Genomic DNA, 20,339 nt, shown 5'->3' with positions numbered 1-20,339 from the left:
TTTTCTTTTTCTTTCTTTTTTTTTTCTTTCTTGCTTGTTTGTTTGTCTCTCATAATTACACTGAGGTTAGTTATCCTTTTTGGCAAAAATACTGCAGAGGTGATGTTGTGTCCTTCCTAGCGCCTCATCTCAAGGGTTACACAGTGTCGATATGTCTTGATATTGGCGATGCTCACCACAATTACTTGGTTAAGGTGGTGCCTGTCACTTTCCTCCCTTCCTAAGTTAATATTTTCCCCTCGGTAATGAATAAATATCTTGCGAGGAGATACTTTGAGACTTCGAAAATATTCGATTTTGCATAAAATTCCCATCCACTCATTTTGGCATCCATCAGTGGATTGTCTGTGGTAATTATTTCAGTAGTGATTTTCTTAATTATTCTACATTTATTTGTTTGTTTATTTATTTTAAGATTTTAGCTTGACGTAATCTTTACATCCAACATGGGGCTTGAACTCATGATCTCAAGATCAAGAGTCGCACATTTCACTGACTGAGCCAGCCAGGTACCCCACAATCATTTCTTTTCTTGCTCAAATTGTTCCAGCTTTGGCCATTAAGAATTCCTTCAGGGGGTGCCTGGGTGGCTCAGTTGGTTAAGCGTCTGCCTTCGGCTCAGGTCATGATCCCAGGGTCCTGGGATCAAGCCCCACATCCGGCTCCTGGCTCAGCGAGGAGCCTGCTTGTCCCTCTGCCTGCCGCTCCCCCTGCTTGTGCTCTCTCTCTCTTTCTCTCAAATAAATAAAATCTTAAAAAAAAGAATTCTTTCAGGTTTACATCTTGTTTTTCCTAGCCCCAGATCTGGGATCAACCAGTCCTCCAGTGAGCTCTGGTTCCTTTTTTTTAGAGACGGTACTTAGGAACCAAGATCTGTGGGCTATTTATTGTTTTGTTTTTACCATCTTAAAAGGTACAATTCAGTGGCATTAAGTACATCCCACCATCCATCTCCTAAACTTTTCCATCCCCCGCATCATTGGGCTTCCTGCTTAGCAGGGAGTCAGCTTCTCCCTCTCCCTCTGCCCCTACCCCCACTCGTGCTCTTACTCTCTCTCGCTCTCAAATAAATGAATAAATAAAATCTTTAAAAAAAAAAAAAAAGAAACTCTGTCCCCACTAAACACTAACACCCCATCTCCCTTGCCTGGTCCCAGGTAACCTCTGTTCTACTTTCTGTATCTGAATTTGCCTATTCCAGGAACTTCATATAAGTGGAATTACACAATATTTGTTTTTTGTGTGTCTGGCTTCTTTTACTTGACATAATGTCTTCAAGGTTAATCTGTGTTCATAATGTCTTCAAGGTTCATCTGAGTTTTAGCATATGTCAGAGTTTCCTTCCTTTTTATAGCTGAATAATATCCGGTTATATGAATACCCCACATTTGTTTATCCATTCATCTGTTGATAGACATTTGGGTTGCTTCCACGTACCAGCTGTTGTAAATAGTGTTCCTATGAACATGGGTGTACAAATATCTGTTTGAGTCCCTGCTTTTAAATCTTGTAGGTACGTACTTAGGAGTGGAATTTCTTAATCATCTGATAACTCTATGTGTAACATTTTTTATAAAGATTATTTATTTATTTTTAGAGAGAGGGAGGAGCAGAGGGGGAGGAAGAGGGATGGCAAAGAATCTCAAGCAGACTGCGTGCTGAGCATGGAGCCCAGTGCATGGCTCAACCCCCAAGACCCCGAGATCATGACCTGAGCAGAAACAAAGAGATGGATGCCCAACAGACTGAGCCACCCAGGCGCCCCCTCTATGCATGACATTTTGAGGAACTGCCAAACTGTTTTCCACAGTGGTCACATCATTTTACATTCCCACCAGCAACGCATGAGGGTTCTAGTTTCTCCTTGCCAACACTGGTTATTTTTATTTTTATTTTTTGATAATAACTATCCTAGTAGATGTGAAGTGGTATCTCATTGTGGTTAGGTATGCTTTTGATTTGGGAGTGTCCATTGCTATATGTCTTCTCGGTGGGCACAGCTAGGAAACATATGCATGTATACTAACTGGTACACACACGCACGCACACTTCTGAGTTTATTTCTATATCTACTTATCTGTGTACATCTATTAAAAACCGGGAGTTCCAGGGGTGCCTGGCTGGATCAGCAGGTAGAGCATGCGACCCTTGATCTCAAGGTTGTGAGTTTGAGCCCCACGTTGGGTATAGAGATTACTTTAAAAAACAAAAACAAACAAACAAACCCATGATTTCATACCAATACCCTACTTCCAGTCCAACATCACATAATTCATTCTGGCCTTTCCTTGTCCTTATTTGTAACTTCTTTCTCCAACAGTGAGAAACCTGGTGCTCATTATTCACAATATATTTGCTAATAGTCTGCTCAATCCTAGAATACATAGGAAGTAGTTACAGAATTTCTAATTCGTACCTCTGTGAGCAACAATTATCCTGTTGTTGGATGAAGTATATCCTCTTATGGCTTCTTCAGGCAAGACAAGGGGTACAGAGTTCCTTAACGTCTTGTGTGCAGTTGAAGGACAGCTGGGCTAGGTAGCAAATCCTTGGTTCACACTTTTGCTCACTGGGTTTTTTGTTTTCTTTTGTTTTTTAATTTTTATTTTTTTAAAGATCTTATTTATTTGAGGGAGAGAGTGAGAGAGAGCACAAGAAGGGGGAGGGTCAGAGGGAGAAGCAGACTCCCCGCTGAGCAGGAAGCCTGACGTAGGACTTGATCCTGGGACTCCGGGATCATGACCTGAGCCGAAGGCAGTCACCCAACCAATTGGGCCACCGAGGCGCCCTTGTCTTGTGGTTTGTTTGTTTGTTTGTTTGTTTGTCTGTTTTTTAAATGACGCTCATTGTTGTCTCATTTTGAATGTTAGTCTTGAAAAGTTTTTTTTTTTTTTTTAAAGATTTTATCCATTTGACAGAGAGAGACACAGCGAGAGAGGGAACACAAGCAGGGGGAGTGGGAGAGGGAGAAGCAGGCCTCCCGCTGAGCAGAGTCCGATGTGGGGCTCGATCCCAGGACCCCGGGACCATGACCCGAGCTGAAGGCAGATGCCCAACAACTGAGCCACCCAGGCGCCCCAAGTCTTTTTTTTTTTTTTAAGATTTTATCTATTTATTCATTTGAGAGAGAGAGCACAAGCAGGGGGAGCAGCAGAGGGAGAAGGAGAAGCAGATTCCCCACTGGCAGGGAGCCCAGTGGGACTTCATCCCAGGACCCTGAGATCAGGACCAGAGCTGAAGGCAGTGGCTTAACCTACTGAGCCACCCAGGTGTCCCTAGTCTTGAAAAGTCTTATGGCAGTCAAATTCTTTTGACTTGGTAAATTATTTGATATGGAGCATTTGAGGATTTTATCTTAATCTTTGAAATTGAATAGTTTTAAAATAGGTCTCAGAGTTGGCTATGCTGGGTTAATTTTCTTAGGTTCCTGGTGAGCCTTTTTTTTTTTTTTTTTTGAAGTTTTTTTTTTTTTTTTTGAGAGAGAGAGAGGGCACATGAGGGGGGGGGGGGTCAGAGGGAGAAGCAGACTCCCTGCCGAGCAGGGAGCCCGATGCGGGACACAATCCCAGGACCCTGGGATCATGACCCGAGCCGAAGGCAGTTGCTTAATGACTGAGCCACCCAGGCGCCCCTTGGTGAGCCTTTTTAATGTGTAAATTCAGGTGATTTTCTATTTCTGAAATTTTTTTGATTATGGTTTAAATATTCACTCTGTTTAATTGTTTTCACTTTCTTCTTCAGGACTCCAATAATATACACGTTATTCCTTCAGTGACTGGAATTCCATTTCAATCCATTTCTTCCTGGCCCTATTTTTTTTCCCAAGGATTTTATTTACTTAGAGAGAGAGAGCGCGCAAGCAAGGGAGGAGCAGAGGGAGAGGGAGAGGGACAAGCAGACACGACGCTGAGCAGGAGCCCAATGCAGGGCTCAATCCCAGGACTCCAAGATCATGACCTGAGCCAAAGTTAAATGCTTAACTGACTGAGCCACCCAGGTGCCCCACCCTGGCCCCATTTTACTTCTTTCTCAGTGTCATTGTTACTCTTTGATGTTTTCCTGCCTCTCTCCACTGCCCTTTATCAAATTTTTGTTGGGGTTTATTCTTTCTTGAGTACCTTACAATTTTTTCTATATATCTGAGATAATTTTGCCTTTTTATTCCATTTCCTTCCTGAGTTGGTTGGACTCTCTTTTCATTTATCCCTGCCCATGTCAGCATTTTAGTATTTGATTTTTTTTTTTTTTTTTCAGAGACAGCGCGAGTGAGGGAGTGTGTGATTGGGGGTGGGGGCAGAAGGAGTGGGAGAGAGAATCTTAAGCAGGCTCCACACACAGCACGCAGCCCGACTTGGGGCTCGATCTCATGACCCTGAGATCATGACCTGAGCTGAAATCTAGAGTCTGATGCTTAACCAACCGAGCCACCCAGGCGCCCCCTGAATTTTTGATATAAGGAGTTTTTTTTTTTTTTTTCTTATTGGCAAATGCCTGATGGACTACACAGTATTGTTTGGAAAGTTGACTTACAAAATCCTTCTACTTCTTGACTCCTTTCAGGGGTACTTTTTCCCTCGTTCATTTATGTGGATTTTCATTTCCTGAATTTTTGCAATTACTCTCTGTGGACTTACTATGTTCCTTTCGCTCATTTTTTTGTTACTGGGACTGGTCTCTGAGCTATGCAGTTCAATGTCTCCCTCTTCTGTCAATGCAGCAAATCAACTTAATTTAGTGTTTGTTCTGTTTTGTTGGTGTCAGGAATAAAGGTTGAGAGACCTCCAATTTCTGTGGATTACTTTGCTAGTTTCCCATTTTTGTATCCGTTGCGCTTTTTCTCTGTTGTTCAGGTGTGAAATTGTTCTGTTTTGTTGGTGGCAGGAATGTAAGTTGAGAGACCTCCAATTTCTATAGTTTTCTTCTGTCTTGAAGGGTCCTACATTTGCCCCTTCCATTCCTCTTCACCACCAGACTTCCAATGAGCTCTTCTCTCTTCCTTTTTCTTTTTCCTTTCCCCAGAAGCTATGCATTTGGAACACTGTCCCTTTAATCCATTCCTTTTCTGGAATCCACACTCTGATCTGCTCGGACATCATTGCAGTATTTTCAGACTTAGGGTTAGCTTCGTCTTTCTGGAACTAGTCCTAGATCAACCTTAGATTACTTTGCTAGTTTCCCATTTTTGTATCCGCTGCACTTTTTCTCCACTGTGCAGTCATGAAGCACAAGGGTGGGGGTCTCATGCTTCACTTCCATGATTCTTCACTTTTCCTCATGATCCTTTTACATTCTGGCATTCTCTGTGTTCAGGCTATGCCATAGTTTGCTTTCCCCTATTTTTGTGTTGCTTTGGGAAGAAATATTTGGGAAACAGGTAGATCTCCCCATGGCGGGACACTCTTGAGATTCTTCATAGCTGTTCTGATACAAATGGATAATGTTGCTAACCCCAAAAGACATGAGTAGCATTGGTAGTTTTTTCTAGGCTTGCGGAGGACTCCCTATTGAGTGAAACTTATTTGCCAGCCTGAGGATTGACCACTGCTGAACAAGAGGGGAGTCTGCAGTGGAGGGTCGGATGTGGGCAACAGAGATTATGACAATCAGTAAGCAACTGCTATTTCTAGACACATAGGGTACTGAGGAAAGGCTAAGTAACAGCTAGTAGTTCAGCACTATTCACAGTAGGCAAAAGGAGGAAACAGCCCAAATGCCCATCAACCGATGAACGGATAAACAAAAGCTGGTCTATTCATGTAATGGGATATTATTCAGTCCTAAAAAGGAACTAAGTACTGGCACCTGCTACAACATAGATGAACTTGGAAAACATTATGCTCAGGAAGAGAAGCCAGGCACAAAATGTCACACATAGGAAATGTCCAAAGCAGGCAAATCTTCATAAAGGCAGAAAGCAGATTTGTGGTTGCCAGGGGCTGGAGGAGGGGAGGGAGAGTAAGTGCCAATCGATCCAGGATTTCCTCTTTCTGGTGATGAACAAGTTCTGGAACTAGAGAGTGGGGATGGTTGCACAACACTGTGAATGTGCTTTAATTCCACGGCACTGTACGCTGGAAAGTGGTAAAAATGGTCAGATTCGTGTTATGTGTATTTTACCCCAATTAAAAGGAAATTAACATTTTGCTAAATCTCTTCTGGTCTGTCCATTTGGGGATCTATGAGGAGGTTGGATGCATCAGTCGGCATCCCTAAAATGACAGGTTCCTGCCAGATGTGAGAAAGCGGGGAGGTCCTTCTCTTGCCCACCTTCATGGCCCCATGACTGACCTTGTGGCCAGGGCCACCCTTCTTGGTGTAATGTCTATAAGATTCTTCTCCAGTTATTGACTATGGATATCATCTACTGGCTATTTGGGAAGCTTCCTTTCTTGTAAAAATCAGATGGAAATTTCTAGACCCCTGTGGGCAGAGAGACTAGCTTAAAGGGCTTTGGTATCTATTCCCAACTAAAACACACACGGCCATTGTTACCATGCTATTACGTACTGAATATTTGTGGCCCCACCCCAGTGCATATGTTGAGGCCCTAATCTCCAGTGGGGTGTTATTTGGAGGTGGGGCCTTTGGGAGGTAATTAGGCTGAGATGAGTTCATGAGGATGGGGCCCTTGTGATGGGATTAGAGCCCTCCTAAGAAGAGGAAGAGACACCAGAGCTCCCTCTCTCCTTCTTGAGAAGCACAACACAAGGCAGCTATCCGCCCACCAGGAGGAGAACCCTCACCAGGAACCAAATCTGCGGGCACCTTGATCTTGGACGTCCTCAGCCTCCAGAACAATGTTGTTTATAAGCCACCCAGTCTATGGTATTTTCTTAAAGATTTATTTATTTATTCACATTTTTTAAAGATTTCTTTCTTTATTTGAGAGAAAGAATGTGCAAGTGGGGGAGGGGCAGAGGGAGAGAGGGAGAATCACAAGCAGACTCCTCACTGAGTGCGGAGCCTGACACAGGGTTCAATCTCACAACTCTGAGATCATGACCTGAGTCGAAATCAAGAGTTGTACACGTAGCTGACTGTACCACCCAGGTGCCTCTATTTATTTATTTTAAAGAAAGAGAGAGAGAGCACGTGCACACGGGTGGGAGGGGGGAGTAGAGGGAGAGTCTTAAGCAGACTCTTCGCTGAGCTTGGAGCCTGATGCGTGGCTCGATCTCATGATCCTGAGATCACAACCTGAGCTGAAAACAAGTCAGAGCCTTAACTGACTGCACCACCCAGTCACCCCTATGGTATTTTTAAAATAGCAGCTTGAGCAGACTAAGGCATGCGCCTCTCATCCCATTCCTAAAAGCAAGGATTTAAAATGATCTCTCTGGGGCGCCTGGGTGGCTCAGTCGGTTAGGCAGCTGCCTTCAGCTCAGGTCATGATCGCTTGCTCTCTCTCTCCCTCTCAAATAAATAAATAAAATCTTAAAAAAAAAAAAGAAAAGAAAAAATTTATCTCCCTTTTCAGAGCTCAGGACTGGCTTTGTCCCTTTCAACTGTAAGGGTGAGTATCAGTCAGGATGTGTCTAGTTGTAAGTAAGAGAAAACAACACAAACAAATGTAAACAAAGGAACAAATGATTGAGTGGCTGAAGGTACTGTTTCAGAGTGAGCCCACAGATACTGCTAAGGACCCCACGCCTGCCCATCTCTACCTTCCCTGGTCTCCATCCCAAGTTACGGGCCGAATATTTGTTCAATTGTGATGACTGGTTGGCTTACCAGGAAGAAACGGGGCTTGCATGAGAAGTTAAATCTAGTTATCAGGAAAAAAATGACGTCCCCCCCACCCCCTGTTTTTCCTGGGCCTCATCCCAGACTCACTGAATTGGACTCTCTTGGGAGTGGGTTAAGAATACCCACTTTTATTTCCACATTTGGGTGTGGGTTAAGAATACCCACAATATTTTTTTCCACATTTCTTTTCACTCATATGTGGAATTTAAGAAACAAAACAGATGAACATGGGGGAAGGGGAAGAAAAATAAAATAAGATAAAGACAGAGAGGGATGCAAAACATAACAGATTCTTTTTTTTTTTTCCAAAGACTCCACTTACCCACTTGACAGAGAGAGACACAGTGAGGGGGGGAACACAAGCAGGAGGAGTGGGAGAGAGAGAAGCAGGCCTCCTGAGGAGCAGGGAGCCTGATGCGGGGCTTGATCCCAGGACCCTGGGACCATGACCTGAGCCGAAGGCAGATGCTTAACGACTGAGCCACCCAGGTGCCCCCAAACATAACAGATTCTTAACTCTAGGGGAAAAAACTGAGGGTTGCTGGAGGGGAGGTGGGTGGGGAGATGGGGTAACTGGGTGATGGACATTAAGGAAGGCATGTTATGTAATGAGCACTGGGTATTATATGCAACTGATGAATCACTAAATTCTACCCCTGAAATTAATACTACACTATATGTGAACTAACTTGAATTTAAATAAAATCTTGAAAGAAAAAAAATCTGCATTTTTTTCAGAATCTGCATTTTTAATAAGTGCCGCCCCAGAGACATGCAAATGAAAACCACGATGAGATATCCCTTTACACCCACTAGAATGGCTAGAATAAAAAAGATAGTAGCAAGTATTGTCAAGGATGTGGAGAAGTTGGAACCCTACAAGACATTCATAAGAGAGCACATCTTCAAAATTCTCATCATGAGAAAAAAAATGAGTAACTATATTAACTATGGAGCTAGATTGATTGTGGTGATCATTTTGCAATATATACATACATTGAATCATTATGTTGTACACCTAAAAGTGAGGCAATGTTATGTGTCAATTACAGCTCAATGAAACTGGAAAAAACTTTTTTCAAAGATTTATTTATTTTTTAGAGAGGGAGAGTGCAAGAGCTGGGGCGGGGGAGGGGCGGAGGGAGAGAATCTCAAGCAAACTCCCTGCTGAGTGTGGAGCAGGACGCAGGGCTTGATCTCACGGCCCTGAGATCATGACATGAGCCGAAACCAAGAGTTGGATGCTTGACTGCACCACGCAGGCATCCCTGGAAAAAAATTTTTAACAATGATAACAAAATAAATAGCTATCTGTGGTGTCTCTCATATTGTGCAATTCAATCACCTATCAAATGCTTAGTGGATACCAACCCCAACCCCGGGGCCATGGTGCAGCTCCTGACTGAGAAACAATGTCCCTGAGGGCCCAGTGCAGGGCAACGCACACAGCAGGTGTTTAATAACTGCAGTTTCTTTTTTTTTCTTTCTTGGCACAGTCTCCAGAGTACCAGGTCCCAGGGGCTGGAGGCTTGGAAGCAGGAGATCCAGCAAGAACTGACCCAGCTGAAGGCTGGACTGGGTGACTGGCAATCCCAGGGGGCCAGGCCACAGTAGGCACTAAATTAAGCCAGTCCCTTGTTCTGGGTTCCCTGCTTCTCCCAGTCCAGAGGAGATGGGGCCAGGACTCCTGAGTTCCCCTGGGCCTGGGGGGAGGGTGGGAAGTGGGAAGTGCAGAATGAAGGAAGGACCCCCAACTCTCAAGGGATTGAAGAGTGGGCAGACCCAGGGTCTGGGGCATCTTAGGCTGAGTCCCAGCCCTGCCGCACCTGCCCCAAGAGCCGGCCTGTGCTGCCCCATCCCTGGGGGATGGACGTTCTTCCAGAGAAACCGTTCCTCCTTCTCCAACTCCCAACAGAACTGCCACAACTCCGTCCCTGCTGCCAGGAAATGGGGACCCAGCTCGTCATCACTGAAAGTGCCGAGGAGCAAGTACACCTGTCCAGTGAGCCTGCCTGACCCGGGACATGCACCTAGCCACTGGCCAACTGGGAACAAGACAGCCAGAGGGGATTTTCTGGATGAGAGGCTGCTGGCTCCACTTGGAAGGGTGGGGAGAAGGATGATATGAATCGGGCATCCTGCAAGGAGACACAGACGAGATCTGAACACATAACACATAAATAAGCCTCCTCGGTATGCTGGCAAATATTTAACAACTAGCTCTCTGGAGGGAGAGGGGAAATAAGTCCAGACTTGAAGTGTTCGTGTTTCCCTGGTGTACATCCTGTCCCTGTGGCTGATTTCAAGCCATTAACACGATGCCCCTCAACTCGGAGCTTAAAAGAGACACATGGGGGCAAGCTCTCAGGAACTGGCTTGATTTGGTTCCAGCACTTTAAACGTAGGCATGAGTAAGTTCATGGGCACGTGCTTAGCACATGTAAAACACATAAACACGCAGTATTACCGAGTGCGTGTGATGAGGGACCCGTTGTGTGCCTGAGTCTGCAAGTTGGAACGTACAGCTCAGAGGATGCACATGGGAGAGGCGCTCAGGACCCGGCATTCCAGAAGGTGTAACCTGCGAGGGACTGGGAAGATGCTGAGCCTGGAAAGCAGAGGGGGGAGTGGGGGGGTTGTTCAGAGCCCCGTCCTGACTTCCCGTCCTACAGCTGCAGACTTCCAAGAGAAACCGCTTCACCTGCAGGGGGCTCTCAGACGTGGAACTCGAAGACAAGTCATGGGAAGGACGAGTCACCCCTCCTGCCCAGGTGAGTCTTGGGAGAAGGAAACACTCTATCAGGTGGGGAGTGGGGCTCTGAAACCCTGACCTGAGCTCTACCTGGGGATCCTCCCCCCAACCTGGCCCTTAGGGGGAAGAGTCTGGGATTTTTCCTGAGTTGAGGAAGGTGGTGTTCACATACCCGTGTTTGGATAAGATGGCAGGTGCCCCCAAATTCCACCATCAGAGCTGCAAGAAGGAAGAGCTTGCGGTCCAGGTGCATGCTTTAAAATGTAGTCTTTAACAGAATTTCTGGGGCATAGTAAGGCCAGTAGATCAGATTGGCATTGAAAAGATAGTTGTTATAGTCGTAGATCCCAAGAGAGGCACACCCAACGTTTCACAGAGGGTTACATCGGGAAGCACCAAGGCCTCTCAGGAGGCAGTTGGCAGGGGACTGTGGGCAGGAGCCTTTATTGAGGTTTTCCCAGGGAGGCATGGGCAAGGCAGGGTACGCAGGCTCGGGATTGGCTGGTGTGAGTATTTTCAGCAGGCTCTCATGTCTGGTACCTGGCCCTGGGGTGATTGGGGCAGGGGGATGGTAGCCCTGAGGGTGGGAGCCTGAGAAGGGAGGTGGTTGGGGGTGTGGGCTCTGGATTGGTTGGTGTGTATTGGAAACGCATGCCCCAGGGAGGAGGACTCCTCCCAGAATTGGAGGGGCACAACAAGGTTGGCAGGAGCCCCCCTCAAGGTGACTCAGGCACATCATCGTGCATGCAGGGCAGGTGCGAAAGCACCAAGTTAACAGAAGCTTGATTGACACGACGGGTCTGGGATGTGGGCTCATGTCCCGGACGGGCTTTGAGGCTTTGTGAAGTATTGGAATGAAGGAGAACCGGACAGCAGTGGGTGGGAGGACAGGGGAACTTAGGGGTTGCACCAAATGTGATTTTGGCAAAAAGCCCCCAGCCATCTGTTCCAGTGGCTAAAGGCTGGTCTCTGTCCTTGACTCTGTAGCCCCAACCCCACCTCTGTTGGTTCTGCAGAACCTCACCCATGTTTACACCAGAGTTCCTTCCCCCGGTCTGCGGGTGTGGAGATCTTGACAGAGCTCCAGGACTCTTCCCCCTCATATTCCTCATCCCTTGTGAGTTCAGTTCTGTCCTTCCTGTGATGGCATGAGGTTTCCCTTGGCTCGGAGGATGTAGTTCTGGGCACCCTGCTCTTTGGAGCTTAATAAAGTGACCAGGCATGGGATACAATCAGGGCTCGCTTGTTCCATTGATCTACTCTCTTCCTTGCCAAGATCACAGTTTGGATGGCTTTATGTAACTGCCATGTACCCTGGAGCTTTATCACATCCTTGCACACCCTCCATTCCCTCAACGTCCACCTGCCATTACCTGCACCCTTGATGGAGGGCCTTTTCTGGTTGCTGGAGCTCATCCCGAAGGACCAGGGAATGAATGCCGATGAGCAATGACCGTTATGAATCGGCGTATAGGTACCCCAGCTCCCTCCTCCCTCGGTGACATGGTAGACCCTGGGGGTGGGCCACCCAGATGCCCTTTCAAGGAAAGACATGCTGCCCCAGCTGCTTGGAGGTTTGTCGGCAGACTGGCCTCTCAACACCCTGGGGATAGACCCGCTGCAGAGAGCTGCCTCCCTTGAAGTCATGCCCCTTCATGGCACGGCTCACACCGCTGCAGGGGGACAAAAGTCTGGCCATGTTGGCTCAAACGTGGAGCCCATTCTGGTTTCAGATCTCCTGTGGGTGGAGTCAGCCGAGGCTGTTGTCAGACCTGCTTGGCTCAACTTCTCCCTCGGTGCATTTCTGCTTCCTTCCTGTGGTATAATAAAAAAAAAGAGATCTGGTCTTTGTCCCCAGTTCCGAATGTAAAAAAGTGTTCTGAGTTCTGTGAGCCGTTATAACAAATGACCTAAACCTGAGAGGGGGTTATGGGAACCCCCAAATTTGGAGTCAGCCAGGCAGAAGTGGGGGTAGCCTGGGCACCCCACTTGCAGCTGGTAGAGGGTGTCGGAATTGGAGAACTGCCTGGTGTAAAAATATGACACACACTTCCCCTCCCTTCCACGGATGCTGCTCCCAAGAATGCTCCCTCATAAATAAAACGAGTCCGCACCCAATTCCAGCGTAGGGCGTGTGTGTGTGTGGGGGGGGTTCCTCACACATTCAAGCAGTCCTCTGACATCGGCTGGGTGTCCTACCTGGAGTTAGTGCCAGACCCCACAGGTTAAGGGTTTGGTCCTACAGGACTGCCTCCCCACTTCCAACACCGACCTCAAGTCCAGGATGTCCGCTGTGCTTCCAACCGACTGGCTATAGATCATAGATCGGAAGTTTACTAATAAACCGAGCCGGTTTATTATAAAAGGATACAGTTCAGCAACAGCCAGATGGAAGGGGTGCGTAGGGCAGGGTATGGGGAAGGGGCAGGGGGCTTGCATTCTCTCCAGGCACCCCTCCCCTCCAGGTGCTCACCAACCTGGAAGCTCTCAGAACGCTGTCCTTTTGGATTTTTATGGAGGCTTCGTTAGACTCAGTTAATCAATCAATTGTGGTTGATTAAATCATTGGCCATTGGCGAATGATTCAACCTGCAGTCCTTCTCCCCTCCTCAGATGCTAGGGGCTGGGAATGAAAGTTTCAACCCTCTTATCACATACTTGGCTCCACTGGAAACCGGGACCACCCCCACCTTAGGTGACCTGAGGGCTTTCCAAAAGTCACCTCATTAACATAAGACACCTTTATCCTCTCATCACTTTGGAAATTCCAAGGGCTTTAGGAGCTCTGTGCCATATATATATTTCTTGTGATAAATAAACAAACTTCGTGTTATATTCCTGGGTCAGCTTCCCAGGAAAACCAACTTGCAACCGACGGGATCACTCGGAGGTGTGTTCTAGATCATCTCCCAGACGCCCCTAATGGGCTTCAGCCCCAGTTGCCCACATAAGCCCCCTCCTCATCAGTGCCCGCCCCGTACTGGCCTCCTCCTTTCCCTGTCCCACCTTCCCACGCTTTCAACAGGCGATTTCTCCCTGATAAACCACTTATAACCAAATCCTTGTCTCAGTCTCTGCTTCTGGGGAAACCAACATCTTCCAGGCATTCTTCTTCTCCATCAAAAGTGTTCTTTGTTATTCTTCTTAACATGATTCTTTTTTTTTACATTACCACGGCTTTGAATTTTTAATGTTCACATGGTTTTGAATGTGTGTTCACGCACACGGAACCAAAACATAACCATCCGTACAGTGAAAACGTTAGCTTCGTCTGTTCCCATCCTTGGGGCCCAAAGTGTTACGCTCCCTAGTTGTAACGTATTATAACTCAAATAATTCCCTTGGCAAGCTTGTTTTGATGTCTGTTTGGTGATCCTTCAAAAAAATGTTTAAAAATTTATTTGTTTTGGTTTGTTTTGTTGTTGTTGGGTGGCACTATTTTATTTCAAGTTTTTATTTAAATTCTAGTTAGTTAACATATATGGTAAAATTGGTTTCAGGTGTAGAATTTAGTGATTCATCACTTACATACAACACCCAGGACTCATCTCAAGTGACCTCCTTAATGCCCATTACCCCTCCAGGAACCCTCAGTTTGTTCTCTATCAGGACAAGTCTCTTATGGGGGCACCTGAATGGCTTAGTCGGTTAAGCGTCTGACGCTTGGTCTCACTTCAGGTCTTGATCTCAGGGTCATGAGTTCAGGCCCCTCACTGGACTCCACCTTGGGCATGGAGCTTACATTAAAAAAAAAAAAAAAAAGAGCCTCTTATGGTTTGCTTCCCTCTCTCTCTTTTTTTTCCCCTTCCCCTGTGTTCATCCGTTTTCTTTCTTAAATTCCGCATTTGAGTGAATAGGCAAAACACAGAGGATTTTTAAGGCAGTGAAACTACTCTGTAAGATACTCTACTGCTGGATGCACGTCATGAGCCATCTGTCCACACCCAGGGAGTGTTCAGGACGGAGAGAACCCTGGTGTCAGCTGTGGACCCTGGGTGATCATGACGAGTCAGTGTGGGTTCATCGACTGTGACAAAGATTCCCCTTTGGCACAGAATGTTGGTTAACAGGGGCAGCTGTGCACGTACGTGGTTTTCCTCACAGAGTGATTCCAATTAATTAGTGTAGAAGGAGTGAAGGAAGTAGGAGATCTCCGTAGAATGCCATGGTAATAATCACTGCAGGCAAGCCCCACAGACGGATGCTTACATGAACACGTGTGACTTTAACGAGAGAAACAGCATATTTGCACAGCCTCAAACTTGTGTTGTCTCCCCCTGAAAAATAGTTATTAATTACCGCGGTGGTGTTAACGCATGTTCACACGTTTTTAACAGCGCTCCCTGTGGGAAGAGGGAATTAATTCTCTTCCCCGGCCCCCCACCCCCGCCCCCTGAGTGGGGCCGACTTTGTGACTCACCTCATAGGAATAGAGCAGTGTTTATTAACTTCCTTTTTTAAAATTGTCCCCTCCCCAGTAGCCTTTTAAATATTTTCCCTCCTTGTCCCCTCATACCAAATGTCAAGGAGTACGATTTTGTTGGGTAAGGCTGAACTAAGGCAGGCACAAGGCATCGGAACACCTAAGATTTTTTGGTTTTGTTTTTTGCCCCCTTGGGGCAATGTCGCCCTTGTTGATAAGGCAAGGAATAGAATATGGAAAGGGAAAGATGGTGACTCTAGAGCGGAGGAACTCGGCGGCCGCCACCTTGACCGAGGTTGCCCTTCACCACACTGCCAGCGATGATCATGCGCATGCCATGTGCCCTCCTCTCTGAATTGATGTGGCGAGAAGAGCATTTCTCCTTCGCGCTATTCTTCTCTTCAAATCTATCACGTCAACCGAATCATAAGGAAACAGCAGAGGGGCACCTGGGTGGCTCTTTCGGTTGAGCATCTGACTCTTAATCTCGGCTCAGGGTGTGATTTCAGGGTCCTGGGATCGAGCCCCGCTTCAGGCTCCTGGTTCAGCAGGGAGTCTGCTTGTCTTCCTCTCCCCCTGCCCCTCCCCCTGCTCGCTCTCTCTGTCTCTGTCTCTCTCTCAAATGAATAAATAAATCTTTAAAAGAAAACCGCAGAAAACCCCGAACAGTGCCTGATGGCGACAGCTACTATTCACAACTACCAAGAGCATGAAAGACAAGAAAAGACCAGGAATCTGCCAGAGTTTGGGGGACCTTAAGGAGACTTGGCAGCTGAATTGTATCTCCCACTTAATTCCTACGTTGGAGTCCTAACCCCCAGGACCTCAGAATATGACTGAATTTGGAGATACTCTTTATAGAGGTGCTTAAGTTAAAATGAGGTCATTGGGGTGGTCATTAGGGTGGACTGGTGTCCTTATAAGAAGAGGAAGGGAGGACACAGACGTGCACAGAGGGACGACCCTGAGAGGACACGGGGAGGACACGGTGTCCACACGCCCAGGAGACACACCTCAGAAGGAACTAAATCTGCCGACAGCTTGATCTCAGACTGCCAGCCTCCTGAGGTGTGAGACAATACATTTCTGGTGTGCAAGCCGCCCCGTCTGTGGTCCTTTGTCACAGCAGTCCTGGGGAGCTAACACAACACCTAAATGCCACGTGGGATCCCGGATGCCATCCGCGAAGAAAAAGGACATCAGTGGGAAAACGTGAAATATAAATGAAGCCGAATGTTTCATTAATAGTATTACACCAATATTCCTTTCCTCTTTTTGACAAGCGTGACAGTAATGTCAGATGTTAACATGAGAGGAAGCTGAGTAAAGGGTAGACAGAACTCCCTGTACTATCATTATAATTCATCTGTAAATCTAAAATTATTTCCCAAAATAAAGAAATTGGGAAAAAAAAAACCCTAAAACCTAGGATTCCACTCCCAGGAGGTCCCCAGAGGAGTCCTGTCCACAGAGACAGAGAGAAGAGGGTGGGAGCCGGGGCTGGGGCAGGGGGTGGGGAGTCCGTGCTTCACGGACACAGAGTCTCAGTCTGGGGAGATGAGAAATTTCTGGAGACCGATGGTGGGGGTGGTTGCACAACAGTGTGAGTGTGCTTAACACCACTGAGCTGTGCACTTAGAAGTGGCTAAGATGGTAAATTTTATGTCATGTGTGTGTATTTTACCACAATAAAACAACTCTATCAAAAACCTATTTAGGATTTTTATTGAGGTGATACTGAATTTATAAGTTAATTTGGGAAGAACTAATGTTCGAGAGCTTTTCTTATCTTGGGAAGAGGATATGTTTCCTCTTCCTTGTTCCTTTTTATTTTTTTTAATTTTTATTTTTTTTAAAGATTATTTATTTATTTGAGAGAGAAAGAGAGCATGAACAGGGGGGAGGGGCAGGCAGAGGGAGAAGCAGACTCCCCACTGAGCAGGGAGCCCAACACAGGGCTCCATCCCGGGACCCTGGGATCATGACCTGAGCCGAAGGCAGACACTTAACCGACTGAGCCACCCAGGTGCCCCCTTCATAGATCAATCTTGCTTCACCCTTTAATGAGTCCAGAAGTTAAATCTCAGGACTTTCTAGATAAATAATCGTGGTTGCAAAATACTGTCAACCTTGACTCTTCCTTTCCAATATTTATAGGTCTTATTTATTTTTATTTTCTTATTGCATTGGCAAAATAGCAAGAGGGGCATCTTTATTTTGCTCTTGACTTTATAAAAAATGGATCTCGGAATCCACTCTTAAGGAAGACAGTTCTTTGGTTTCCGGAAATTGCTGCTTATCAAATTAAGGAAGTTTTATCCTGTTCTTTGTTTGCCAAGCATTTGTTTTCTTGTGTTTGTCTTTGTTTTCTTCTTCTTCTTCTTTTTTTTTTTAATAAGTTTTGAATTGATATATCTTGCAGTGTGGAGGAGGCAAAAAATACATTGTGGAAGGAGACAGAACACATGGTACCATTCATATAAAGCTTCCAGATGAGTAAAACCACCAAACACATTGTCTAAATACGTCCGTAAAGTTGTTTTAACATCGTAAACGCCAAGTTTGAGAGGGCAGTTGCCTTGGGGAAGAAAAGAGAGAAATAAGATCTGAGAAACTACACAGGATTGTCAGTTACAATTTTTTCCCCCCCCACTGAAACTTTGTATTGGCTTTTTGGACAGACACAGGAATTTATTTGCTGAGGAAGATGATCCGTCGTACTTCTTCTGCTGGAACCAGCGCCCGGCCTCCTCTTTGCTGATTCTGTGTCTGGCCCCCATGCAGCCGGTTCTGTGCTTCTTGTGTGATCTTGTCTGACGCTGAAGGCTGGCCTAGTCGGCACCGCACAGTAGTCCAGGTTGCACACGCACCCATGCTTGCATCATATCTGATCCCCAGATCAATGTGCTCCTGGATCCCGAAACCAAAGTTTCCAGTATTGGAGAAGCTATTTTTCCTTAACTCATACTCCCGCACCTTTAGACCTCTGTCGGGGATTCCTTCCGCCTTGGCCCCATGGACTGTGCAGTGGGTGGCCATCATTTCATCTCTCCTGCTGCCAAAGGCCCTGACAGTGCATCTAGCTCTGGGGAACATGGGGGGGCGGCTGGCCTGTGCACTGCTCCAGCACCTTTGGCTGTCCGGAGTCAGTCTGTCTCCGCTCTCCCCCACACAGATGTTGAGGCAGGGCTTAGAGACGCGAAGTTCCCCCATGGGGTTCTCCTTTTCACCTTGATCCCCCGTGGTGAAGAACAGGAAGAGAAAGTACAATTTATTTCCTTTTAAGAGGATCTGAAATATGTAAAGAAGTCAAAACTTGGTAAAGCAGAGAGGAAATCATGTGGGTTTCCATGTTTTTATTTTTCTGCATACCTTTGTGTGTGCTTAATACTTTTTTCCACAATAAAAAAGCAAAGCCCAAACTAACAGCAACAACCAGTGCATAACATACCCTTCGCACTGAGCTAGGTTCCCCGGTAGGTAGCAAGCCTCCCGTCTCTGGAGAGAATCGAAACCACACAGTGGTCTTCGCCTTGGAGCTGAATCCTATGACTTCTGCTTTCCTCCCACACTAGTCCAGACCCCTTGTCCCTGCTATTTAAGTCCTGCTGGGACCTGGCCCCAGCTGACACTCCAGCCCCAGACTACCGCCCCTGAGTCAGTCTCAGCCTCTCCAAGAGTCCCACTCCCAAACTTTGTACATGCTACTATCACAGTGGGAACACTCTCTCATACACCCATCTCCTCCAGAATAATTCTGACTCCCTCAGGCATCACCTCCTCCAGGAAGCCCTCCCAGATCCTCTAGGCTGAGTCAGATGTCTCCAGTGGTGTTCATATGCCCTGTGCTTCCTAGATTCCTTACATGGTTTTCAAATCCCTGGTCACATGTTCTGGCCCCCCAGAAGTGCGTCTCTCCTTCTCTGTTCTGGGCTAGGACTACTGGTGATAGGTCTGTGGCCATCCTCACGCCAGGAACCTCTGCTCCCTTTTAATTCCCCTTGCAGTGAATTCTGGGCATGGGACAGGGCTGGACAGCTTCTCCTGGGTTCCCCAAGGCAGCTTCAGCTACAGGCATATCCCAAAGAGACCCACTTTCCTGCCTCTTTGCCTTTGCCTTGGCTGTGCCCTCTGCCTGGCAGACCCTTCCTTTTTCTGTCAACAACGGACAAGTCCTCATGCCCACTTCCAATGCTACCACTTCCAGAAAACCACCTCTGTTCCTCCAAACGCACTCCCTGCTTCCCCCTCTGTAACAGCTGATGAATCAATGCCACCTACGTCCTTTCCCAAGAACATATTCTGGTGAGGTTGTGCAATCCTTGCGGCTTTTTTTGTTTTTTTTCCTGTTTCCTCCCACTGAGCCCATGCGCCTCCTGAGTACCGCTGTCCCTGAGAGCCCCAGAAGGAGGGCGTGACCTCCCAGAAAGTTCTGGCCCGCAGTAAGATCCTGCTGCTAAGTCAGCTGTATTGTCTGTTGATGTGGGCTCCATTTCTGATAATGAAGGCAAGATGGGTCTTGTGTTTCGGGACAAGGGGACTTCTAGGAAGAGGAGCGGGACCCTCCCATTATTTGGGAAATAACAGCCCTGAACTGTCCTCTGAGCCCTGCTGACTTTTAGCGTCTGACTTCTCTGCCTCTCTCTACCACAGGGATCTACTCTGATGTGTGTGATACACGTTTTTTAAATATACGTACTTGGTGTGGTTGTGTGTATTCACATAAATGTCATGGCACTACGGGTCTCAAGTGCTGCTTCTAGAGACCCTAGGTTCCTGAGATCTAGACACTAGATCTTTTTTTTTTAAGATTTTATTTATTTATTTGAGGCCAGGGGAGAGCACAGAGGGAGAGGGAGAGGAAGAAGCAGACTCCCCGCTGAGCAGGGAGCCCAACCCAGGGCTCGATCCCAGGACCCCGAGGTCATGACCTGAGCCGAAGGCAGATGCTTCACCGACTGAGCCACCCAGGCGCCCCTAGATACTAGATCTTATCACTAGTTCTTTTCAGAGTTGTGTAGCCACCGAGTTTTACTTAGTGATGAGCCATGAAAACCACAGTAAGGAAAATGGAAAGACTAGTCATCACCTTGGAGACACCTGCATCTGTTCTCTGTAATACATAGAACGTCTGTAAATTAATAAGAAAAAAACCACTTCTTAGAAAAAGATGAAGGGTACAACCAATTTACAGGAAAGCAAACCAGAAGAGTGAATCAGCATACAATAGATACTCAGAATTTCAGGAGAAACACAATCTGAAGCCACAGCGAAATTCAATGAGAAGCAGTGAAAGTAGTTTAGAGACTTTTTTTAATAAAGGGGGAAAAAAGAGAGGAGGAGAACAGGAGACTGAACATAAAGGAATTAAGGATTTCACCTCTTGATAAATTAGTTTTTGAAAACAAACATTGGGGG

General features: G+C 46.6%; 1 pseudogene; it reads right to left on the bottom strand.

The window, feature by feature from the left end:
• Nucleotides 1-17,346: 17,346 nt before the first annotated feature.
• On the bottom strand, nt 17,347-18,224 carry LOC118005330 (annotated as a pseudogene).
• Between the last annotated feature and the right edge of the window lie 2,115 nt (nt 18,225-20,339).

Source organism: Mirounga leonina, unplaced genomic scaffold, assembly GCF_011800145.1.
Source record: "Mirounga leonina isolate KUSES-001 unplaced genomic scaffold, KU_Mleo_1.0 Mir_94, whole genome shotgun sequence".
Taxonomy (NCBI): domain Eukaryota; kingdom Metazoa; phylum Chordata; class Mammalia; order Carnivora; family Phocidae; genus Mirounga; species Mirounga leonina.
This window is presented reverse-complemented; position numbering and strand designations above follow the sequence as displayed.